Consider the following 12,204-nt stretch of genomic DNA (forward strand, 5'->3'; position numbering starts at 1 on the left):
ACTTGCAGATGTAAAATTTTAAAACATGTATGTGTGTGTCTTCATATAACAAATCCACATTGGGGTATCTGCTGACTCCACCAAGGGTAATCGAAGCCCTGATTTTAGCGTTGTAAAGTCGTTGTCTTACCGCTGTACTAGCGGGGGCATGAAGTTTAAAAAAAATACAATTGCAAATATGTATATACATAAATGTGTAACATTAAATAAAACTCCTTAATTGAAAAAAAACACTTTTGATAACATCGCTATTGGTTTATATATAATTTTTATATTAAATAAACAAACAATGTGACTCGAGATTGCTATTTTAACAATGACTAGAAACTAAGATTTTTATCTAATGAAATTTTAATATACAACACACTTCTTTTGTAGCAGTCCCGCCATTCGCCTGTTTCTGCAACCTCCTTTTAATTTCAAACTTCATAGGAATTTCCATTTTTTCTTATTATTTAAGAAACAGGTCATATCTCTGGAAAAGTTAGAAAGGCTCCATTTGGGAGGTTAAATAAAGATGACACTTTCACTAAACCCAAAAGCAACTATATTTTTAGGAATAAAGTAAAGAAATGCACGTTTGATGATGAAGTAAAATATATAAATGTTTAAAATTTCGAGCGGTCCTATTGGGTTATTTCTGTTATTATTGTTGCTATTATAATTGGCCCATGGGTTTTCTGCCTGGTCTAGGTCAGCTTAACAATGCGAATTTCGAATCCATATATATATACGGATAATAATGCATCAATTCTGGTCCATCAAGGATGTCCTTGCATAACCGCATCGCACAAAAATAAAACTTTTAAGCCCACCCTTTATTTTTAAACAGTCCCCTGCTAGGACAGCGGTAAGTCTTCGGAGTTACAACGCTAAATTAAGGGGTTCGATTCCCCTCGGTAGACTCAGCAGATAGCCCGATGTGGCTTTGCTATAAGAAAAACACAAACACGCTTATTTTCCAATAAATCACCAATTCCCGTTTTAAGTTATTGTAATGTTGAACTACACTACTATTGATGACAACACATTTCATAAGTAAATCATTTGTTTTAACTGGAAACAAGTTGACATAAATGTGTGTCATTGTAGCATTCAAGATTATTGTTTCTTTCCCATCATTGTTTAAAAAGGTGATATTTTCTTGTTATCGATAATACTCAAATACTTTATAAGTATACGGTTTCTAAGTATACAAAATTTAAGCAACAGCGAGTTGGTTATGAAATGAGGCCAAAGTGGTTTTGCTTAGCTTTTGCTGAAACTTATTATTAAGAGCAAATAATATATCAGCGACACTAAATCTTCCTGTCGCGGGTTCGAATCCTCATCACACCAAACATGCTCGCCTTTTCAGCCGTGGGGCCATTATAAAGTTACAGTCAATCCCACTATTCGTTGGTAAAAGAGTAGCTCAAGAGTTGGCGGTGGGTGGTGATGATTAGCTGCCTTCCTTCTATTCTTACATTGCATAATTGGGGACGGCTAACACAGATAGCCCTCGAGTAGCTTTGCGCGAAATTCAAAAACAAACAAACAAACAGTTCCGAACGAGTTCTTTCGCCCACTCTCAGGCAGGATGATACATAGATATAGTTATGGTTGATGCGCTATTTTCATGAACAACGACTATTACAGAGGGAACTTCATTAATAAAATAAATTGCAAGTATTATAAATTATTATTTAATTAAATCATTCACAAATCAGAATTAGAGTAAGAATTAATAACACAAAAGCATTTATCTATTTTATTATAATCTATTATATTTGAAATAACTACAAACATTCAAAATAACTGACGAACCAAAAAGCTAATCTTCTTGTCCTCGTAGCGTGTCAGGCAAACACCAGGTGTCAATGATAATAGAAACTTTGTTATAAAATATTAGTAATTTATAAAAGAAAGCAAATAACCTGTATAGATATAAGAATTCTTCTGTTGTATGTCCATGAAACTACTTCGCAAGGTGTGGATGAATCCTCGCTAAAATCGGTATGGAAGTTCATTAAGTGCATGATGAATTACATAAATAATTCCAATAACGTATTTTTGTGTTCTGCGGTACTTGTTAGCGTAGTTACGTTTGTTACCACTATTTCGTCTCCTGTTGATAGATCTTCACCAATAATATCATTTTTACTTAGCCAAGGGGACTTGGCTAACAGTGCACAATATTCCAATTGAGACCTAACCAGTGATGTATAATAACAATTTAATTACCCGCCATACTGAATTGTCATAAATATTTCTATAAATTCCTTTAAAAATTCTGTTAATTTTGCCACTAGCAACAGAGTGATATATCGATAGCTTCTGTAATTTATCTACCGCTATGCTAAGATCTCAAACTCAATAATTAACATTTACCACAGTTAACTACCCTCTTCCATGTATTTGTTCAACTTGCCAATTGAATCAAGTCATTTTGAACCTCAACATTCTTAAAACACCTGGGATTACTCAAGAGTTTAATGTCGTTAGAAAACTCTACTAATGTACTAATTAGGTTCCTACCAATATTATTAAAGTATTAGGTTGAGGAATAATTCGTGAGCGTTTTTAAATAATTTCATTCAAGCATCACATGCAAGACTATACAATACTTCAATGCGTGAACACCTTACACCCAAAACATTTATTATGATACTTTATTTCATGTAATACCTAGGTATATAGTATGCATTGTTTTAAACGAAATTGCAAGAAATTAAATGCGAAAAGCAGATGGTGTCGAAAATGCTCGATTTTGTCCACTTGACATTCCATTTAATGAACTGAAAATGAAAGCAAAGATCAAAGACATATGAAAATCAAACACACCATCTATTAGAGCACAAAATTATCTACCAAATGACATGAAATATTTTGCGAAAGCGTTTTATTTATGAATATATTTTTTTAACTTGAAAAAACGCTCACGAATTATTCCTCAACCCAATAAATAAGAGAGAAAAGGGAGAGTGAGAGCGCTGAACCATGAGACACACTGCTTGTACAGTAACGGTGAACTTTATTTTAAAAGCTGAGTAGGAGACATGAGTAATTCAAAAACTGGTAGCAGGTGCTAGCGGGTTTCTAGTTTATCAGTTTGAAGTTATTCTTTATGTAACTTTGCACAAATAAATGAAACAAAACAAATAATCACCTGTTTGAAGATAAAATACAAATGTAATTACAAATTTTACTATCAAACTTTCCTTCATGTGTGAGACTGTTATTCATTTAATTCTTCCAATGGATTTAAAATAAATCTTTCTTATAGAAAATGAGCATTGTTTATGAATCACACATTCAATTTACATATCATGTATTTTCAGTTTCTTATAACATGTGATGAACTTTCAAGTTTGTTTGTTTGTTTTTTCACAACTGCTTTCTCCACGGGAAACAATGTTATATGGTGTAGATAAGTTACACTTTCTGCTTCTACTTAAGTTAGGAGACCAAACTTCCTGTGTCTACTACTGTTTATCCTGAGTGGAATTGGAGTAGCCAAGGAAGTTTCTGGAGATTAATGTCCAAAGCACACCTTGCTAGAAACCAATAAACCATATAATCTACTTGCTTCAGTAATTGGAGGGCTAAGGAATTTGTGAAATTTTAAAACTGTTTTTTTACTGAGTTTTTAATCTAACATTGTTCACTTCGGGAGTATCGAAGACGTCACTTGTGGTTTGTGTTAAAAATGTAGGTTACATCATCTGTGGAAAATAAATACTATTACACCAGCTTGTGTGATCATGAACTATAATGTTCTATGAAGTTTGTCCTCACAACAAATTCCCATATCGTTGCTCATTCTGGAGGAATTTTTGTCATTTTTTGCTTATATTTGAAAACCAAAATTTATGTGATTGAGATATAAATAATAGGGCTACAAATTAGTTGAAATTATTGTGTAAAATAACATATATAGCTTATTTTATTAATTATCATTCTCTTAAAATTTTTTTATATTACTTTTCCAACATCCTAGGTCAAAGAATCTCCTAAGAAGAAAATTGTAATGTTGTTGAAGTCTTTCGCTGTCGTTGTTTGTTTATTTTGTTTTTGAATTTCGAGCAAAGCTACACGAGGGCTATCTGAGCTAGCCGTCCCTAATTTAGCAGTGTAAGACTAGAGGGAAGGCAACTAGTCACCACCACCCACCACCAACTCTTGGGCTACTCTTTTACCAACGAATAGCGGGATTGACCGTCACATTATAACGCCCCCACGGCGGAAAGGGCGAGCATGTTTGGTGTGACGGGAATTCAAATCTGAGACCCTCGGATTGCGAGCCGAGTGCCTTAACCACCTGGCCATGCCGGGCCTCCAACATCCTAGGTTAAAGAATCTCTTAAGAAAAATACATTAATATTGTTGAAGTCTTTCGCTGTCGTTGAAGTTAAGTGTTTGATTAGGGCATACATATATATTTATAATGTTCATTGCACAAACCTTAGAGTGGAACATACAAATGACAGAAACTTTGTATTTTCCAGAGACTATTTGTGATCTACAGGTCTTTTTACTTTTTTTTTTGTTCGTCCTCTTTTGGTGCTCAAGGCCACACAACGATGTTTGCCATTAACCATTGTTACGTATTATAATATGTCCGAAGAGTATCCGATTTATCATGTTACGCACGTTACACATCACTATTTCAACTGAACGAAAATGTTAATTTTAATTTAGAAGTTAATTGAATGTTGATATGCATAAAATTTATGATATTTGTCAACAAAACTGATTCACACAATTCTATTTCTTAATGCAAATATATTTTAATATGCAAATAATAACACAATTGATTGTAATGGTTATTAAACATAATGGTTTATATACGAGAGTTTTATAAACTTACAAATTGTACTGAGTCTTGTATCTGGTCTGGAATTGAAAGAAAATTCATCCTATATTGATGACATATATGTACAATTCAACTGACGGCAAAGTTAGCTCGCTGCTTCACAGGTACATGTAAGTTTTACACCACCGCAGTTATACAATGTCTTCATAGAAATACTAACGTTCGAAGTTAATTCTCTGAAGTTGAACAGTTCGAAATGTTCGAAACCTACAGAAGTTCCTGGTCAAATATGTGTAGTTTCCAATTAATAGGCACTTATCACAGTTATAGTTTCCGAAGTTCATATTATGCTGAAAAATACTGAAAATAACAGAACAACAATATTCTATTTTCTCCCCACGTCTTGCGATAGCTACCTTTTATACTCGTTAGGTGAGATTCTTAAAAATTCACTTGGTAACAATATTCTAAGATACGCTAGCGCTTTCGTGAAACGTGTACTGTTGATTTTTTACACTCGAGAATCTTCTATAATACATATTTACAGAAGAAAAGAGACATGCGCAATACACATTTAACAATATAAGTTACATACATTTCTCAATATATATTAAACTGAAACAAACATAGACATTAAAACAATATTAAATACTTTACGTCATATTTTATAGCCAGTAGAACCTTTGTGGACTTGTGAATATTATATATTTACAAAGTTAAAATATACCACACAGTTACCCCTTTTCTTGCTTAAACCAAAACATAATGTAATTAAATACTTAGAAAATGCGAAAATTTGTAACTATGTTAAAAACTGCTACAAGAGTTGGACAGTACATTAAAATTTCTCTCAGTCACACACTGTAATTTCCCTTATTTCATTTTAAAAAGCGCACAAGGTTGCTACTATATAAAAAAGTAAAGTGTGTATTGCTATGAATTTCAACAGTCATAACACGCCAAATTTATTTCGCTGATTACTACCAAATTATCACATTTAAAAACCGAGAACAATCTAAGAGCAACAGGCGCAGATAAAACATCAAACTAACTAGGTGCAACAGATGATAAATTATTACAAAATTATTCTTACCTTTCATGTGCAATTCATAGTTGACATCTTGAAAGAAAGTAGATACACGAGCAATTTCTTCATCTTCTTCCATCTGCAGTCTCGTACTTCCAACCTTGTTACATTTCTTTATTCCGTCTCTCTTGTAATTTTTACCATTATCTCTGAAGTCATTGATGATTGTCCAAGGCAACTACAGTCTACCCAATAAAATTAGCTCCAGGTGCGCTATACTTTAAAATCTTAAATCTGAATGATGTACACCAGTTCCACTAATTTCATGTTTAGGACATCAAATTTGAAAACATTCAAAAGTTGGCCCTTTTTGTCACTTATATCAATAACATGTAGTATGTAAAGCATATTTAATGTTTCTTGTTTTTTTGAGTTATTAAAAAAAAAACGTTTTTTGTCCATCAAGAAATTTCAAAAATTTCCACACATGCACATTCGTAGCCAAGTGAGTAGTTTTAACAATCGGATTTTAGTAATATTAATAAATTCCTTTTTACGTTGTTAATTATTGGTCTGGGTCGTTTCTTGTAGGAAACAATTCCTTTACAGTAGAATATGCCACAAAAATAGACAATTACATTTTTCATTTGCGGGTTCAAGGATACATATTATCTACGTTTCGGTCTTTAATATTAGGTAGGTAGGTATGCTTATAGCAAAGCCACATCGGGCTATTTGCTAAGTCTACCGATGAGAATCGAACCCTTGATTTTACCTTTGTAAATCCATAGACTTACCTCTGTTCCAGCATGTGACTTTTAACATTGGAGTAACGAAAGATGTCATTCTAAAATTTTGTGAATAATATTGCGCTCTCTTAACCTAAAACAGAGTAAGAGCAGTTCAGTCTCTTACACGAGCATTATTTATTATTGATTGCACTTGTCTATTTTGGTTTGTGTTTTAACAAATAATAAATAAGAATCACTTCAACTTTGTTCCTATTCTGTTTAGTCGCTTTATCGTTTCTAACTCAGTCAGAGCTAAAGAAATTCAGTTTAACTATGGGATGTTTCTCCTGACGTTCCTCAAGATATTACGGTTATTGTCTTTTTCCGTAACGTTATCATTGCATCTGAAAATATCACATAAGTAGATCAAAAATAACTCTATTTCATTTACAGTTTTAAGGGTGCATTGTGTTGGTGTTGTTTCAGTGCAACCTTAATTTTTACTTTATGTTAAAGATAAACTATACAAAATAGAAGCTTATTAAAAACTCGTTAGTTTTACTTCCTGAACTAATGACTCGGATATTTAGATGCATTTGATATAGATGGTGACATATTTTTGTTCGACGAAGTTTTCAATTTTTACTCATCTTAAGCATGATAGGTTTACCCCGATTTGAGATTTAAAGGCCTTGCTAGATGGTTGTTCAGCTTTTATTTTAATTAGGAGTGCTTCTTTTTACCTTAGCATTCATTCATCTTTCGCTGTGTACATTGTTGCCACTCATACCACATAAGTTTAAACATGTCAACCTGCTGTGATACTACACAAATTTAAAAATGAAGTATTCTAATTCATAGAATATATAAACTAACAAGCTCTTATTGTTATTTTCATGATGATATTATCAATATTAAAAACGTTACAATATCTGATTAAAAATGCCTTCCCTCTAGCACTCATAAACAAAAGCATTTTTGAATATCTCAGTAAAGTTTATTGCAGCTTCAAGATTTCAGACTTCACTGTTCACAAATGTTCAGTCACTTTGGTATTACCCATCACAAATGCATTTTCAGCTTTTCCTGGTGACTACAAAATTGCTAGTGATGTATCAATCAATACAAACAAGTAACTATTACTGCAGACGTGTCTAAATTGGGTTAACAACCCGAACTTTATCTAATAAAATTAAATTATGTGCAAACAGCCCTTCAAACAACTCTGGAATTTATAACCGTCTAGCAAAGACTGTAGCGACAAACATAATATCGAACTCTTCAAAATAATAGACTCAACGAAAGACTAATGGACACCACGAAGGAAAAAGGAGGTGCTTTTATTTCAAAAAGTAAAACCAAAGTTGAACAACCAACTAGCAACATCATTACACCTCAAACTGTTATAAGGTTGTTGTGCTTGTGCCTGCTATATGCAAGGACTGAAAACTTCGTCGAATAAATAAATCTAAACTAATGAAGTTATTACTATTATATAATAATTTAAGCTTCACTTATCAAACTGAGGACTTGAAAACAAGAGATAATAGCTAAAAGAGTTCTACAATGCTGTTCCTCTCAAAACATGATTACTAACATTACTTACGTTACTGCTGATCATTCTCATTGAACATAACAGTAGCTATAACCTCAAGGTATCATCTGATCAATCAATAGAGAAAACCGTTGTCTACTTTCATAAACGAAATACAACTTAATAGCAGTCTTTCCCAAGGATTGACAATGTGTTGCATCCAGTGATTGATACAGAAGTACAATTAGCTAGAGCAAAAGGACTTACTTTTTAACTGACCTGATATGTGAAAACTACATATATACCTGAATGAATGAAGGTTTTGAAAATATTTGTATTAAAAGAAGAATGCAGAAAATGCATGTTATCTCCGAATGTTACACTTGTTATAAAAAATATAGGTCTATAAATTTCTAATTGCCACATCGATAGTCAATAAACCAAGAGCATTCATTGCATGAATTATGTTTACATAACTTTATGATTGGTGAATAGATTAAAGAGATAGAGTTAAATGTAATTAAAGATGATCTAGGCTCTAATTAATTTTATTTATTCTTTACCAAAATATAACGAAGTCTGCGTTGTTTTACTTCCTAGAGTTACTCAGAAGCCTGCCTTACTAATTTTAAGTGAAAAGTTTTATTTGGTTTGATTTTCTTTTAGCTCCATGGTGATTCAACAGTATTGTTGGAGGCTCATGACACTAAAAGTTGATATGGACAGCTCAATTTTTAGCTTCGCGTTCAACAAACAAATTCTATAAAAGGTGAAATATTGTAGCTTCACACACAACCACTTAATTAACATGGCTAAAAATTACATTTTTCTGATGAAATACGATTCATATATATAAATATACACACATATAAGAATCAGTGAATCAGATATGGTCATAGTCACCCTTACCTAAGAGCTCAATTTTAAGTGGGCACATATCTTGAATGTGAGTGTGTTTCTTGTGTAAGTTTGGTTTAGTTGAATATTTGCTTTTATATATAAAGCCAGGTTTGTTCCTATAAGAGAGATATAACATTTTGGATTTACAACTTTATACTTGTTGGTGTAATATTTCTGAAAGCTAAGTTTAAATGTCATTTTATATGTTTAAGCTTGACCTGCCCATGTTATAGGCCTTGGTTTACGTTAAGGAGCGAGGACATATTGAAATGATAAGAGCTTTTAAGTTAAATAAAGTTGACACTTTTTCTCTTAGTGGCTCAACACTCACCACTGAATACTGTCTTTGTTTATTTTGTTTCTGTTATTGTATTGTGATTGTACTTTTGTGAAAAAAACATTTATTCCTTACACTTTTGTTGGTGTTTAATCAGCCTTTCAACGAGACGATCCTTGTTGTAAATCAAAGAATATATTATAGTCTGTAATTTAATGGTTTTTTTTCAAATTCCAGTTAACAGGTCGGACTTTGTGAGACAACCATTTTACTGGGAATACCATAAAGAAAAGGACATTTTGATATAGAGACGAAGGACATTAATATTGCTGAGGTACTTCATTATTTCTGAGAAGTTTTAACAGCTAAACATTTGAAAGCTCCAGGGAGAATACAGTCATCTAAATCTATTTGAAGATGAAATTCTCTACATAGAGACAAGTTTATGACATGGAGGGGATAAATCTGGTGGTGGAACAACGTCTTCAGGAAAGGTGGTCAGATGAGGACCTCAGACGTTTGCTAATGCTCTGAAAGTCCCTGATAAACGTCACCCTCCAGACAGCAAAGAACTAAGGATAAAAATAAAGACTATCAGGAGCATCTTCACGTGTCTTGTTAACCAATATTTGCATGGTTACCTATAAAACATTTATAAACGCAACAGATGTAATGCACACGTCTCATCCAAACGATTATTTTATTCAGTCTATTTCAAGCCAGCAACTGATAGCGGTGTTTAGAAACAAAATAAGAAGGATCCAGGCCTGTATTGATGCTAACGGGGATCACTTTCAACATTGTTTATAATTGTCATTCATATTTACCTCCTGTTTCCTCTATTTAAACATGTCTGTTAATAAATATATAAGTGCACAGAACTTTCCGAACACCCTGTATAAGCCATTTGTTCACTTAATTGTTCTAACAAATAGGTAGTTTACACAAAGAGATTCTGACCACTTCTGTGTTTTTTGGATACGAACCAGGTTGATGAACACTGGTATTGAGCAAAATGTGCAATTTAAACACACATAAAGCAGTGTGCATACAGTCCATAGGAGCTAACACTTGCTTCTATTGGAACTTTAAACTGATCACCAGCTACCTTCCCTCGATAGGGATTTCTGTTGAACTATTCATGTTGATAACCAATCAGAACTCTGAAAGAATAAATGAAATGATTCTGGAAGAAACTATATATTAATTCTCTTGCCGTAGCGCCATCATCTCACTGATCATTCTATCGCAATATTTGTCAATTGTAGCAGATAAACGTCATCCAACTGGCCAGTAAAGAAAATTATAATTGTTGAATCTTTTAACATGGAATTGCAATAACGTTAGTGATCCTCTTGGGCAGAATAGATATTATTTACTATAGAGAACAAAGGCAAAACATTCAGGTATTTTCTAGACCTTATGATTTCACCAAACTTCATAAAAGCTAACTAAACAATTAAAAAAACTTCCTATATTACTAAACGTGATGTAAAACACATCATCTATCCATATATAACATTCAGTGTAAAGTAAAATAACCTGTTTATTTTCGTGATAACACATTTAAAAAATTGAAATAATCACTTCAGTTTATGCAAAAAAAGTCAATAAAACTTAATGAATATAATGCTGCTGCTAAACTTAGTAACTTAGAATTTACAGTATTATGCATATTTGTAATTTGTGAATTATAAAAACTAAGTGATTTCCTGTGGCACCAGTGCTCACTTGGGGTGCCAGGAATTGAAAGGAATGGCAGTGCATGGTGGCTATGAACGATTTGCAGTCTTGTATAGTAATCTCTATTGAATTTCTTTTTTATTGTCCAAAGACAAAAGATATTTACTTAGCTATTGGTGAGCAACGTGCAAATTGATGGTAATACTTAACTAGAGCCTAAAGAGTTGCACTTTACCTTATCATACACAACTGATTTGGTGGTGTCACTTTTTTTTTTCCTTTTTTGAAGTCCTGAAAAATACTTTTTTTTTTTCTCAAAGAAGGATATAAATTTGAAGTGTATTATAAATCACATAAATAAAGTAAAGACTCTCTAACATTCTAATTATTTTGTTTGTTTTACCTTTCACTTTATGTTACTTAACAATGATTTGAATGCAAGGCAGAGAGTTGCTCATCCTTCGTGTCAATATACTGATGACATAAATAGGTCGGATTAAGTGTTTTGAGACAAACCGTATTCAGTAGAATGTAAAATTCAGCCGTTTTCTCGAATCTCAAATTTTGGTCCCAAATGAGTTTTTCGCTTGAAAAATGGGTAGATACTTGAAAAACTTATAATTTCGTAAACGTTGAATCTGAGTGTGACCTCTTCACATACGTTTTATTCCACTACATTCAGTGAATTCAGCTGCCCAGTTTTTTTCCTACATTCAATTGGTGAAAAATAAAGTTCTCCGTGATAGGAAACGGAGGCAAAACGGGAAAATCGTGACTGCTATTCAGCCCTGGATTAACCATTAAGCAAGTGCTTAAAGCACCAATGGAAGTAGGCACCACAGAGTTTTCCCTCTAGCTATCATGCCCTTAACTCTTTCAATGTCACACTCAACTTTTGTTAATTTTTTTGTAATTGTCCTTATCTGTCGTGTTCGACTTTACTTTGCATTGTTAGAAAAAACGTTGTTTTTTGGCTGTGTGAGTGACTAAAGTTTCGAGAAACTACTAAACTACGTATCTGAAGTAAGAAGTCATCAAATTGCAAAAGATTACTGTAAAGAGCAGTACAAAATGTTGGTAAAACTTCAGGTAAAAGATGATCATATGTTATGATGTCTCACCTTGAAGATGAAATATTTTTCTCAATCATTCCTTCTGTTGTGGCTATTTGCAAAGCATTATAAGCAGTGGAACTGTTTTGTTTTACCTTTTACTGCTTTATTTAATCACATCTTCAGATAAATAAGAATATAATAC

The sequence above is a fragment of the Tachypleus tridentatus genome, chromosome 8, assembly GCF_004210375.1.
Source record: "Tachypleus tridentatus isolate NWPU-2018 chromosome 8, ASM421037v1, whole genome shotgun sequence".
In the NCBI taxonomy this organism is placed as follows: domain Eukaryota; kingdom Metazoa; phylum Arthropoda; class Merostomata; order Xiphosura; family Limulidae; genus Tachypleus; species Tachypleus tridentatus.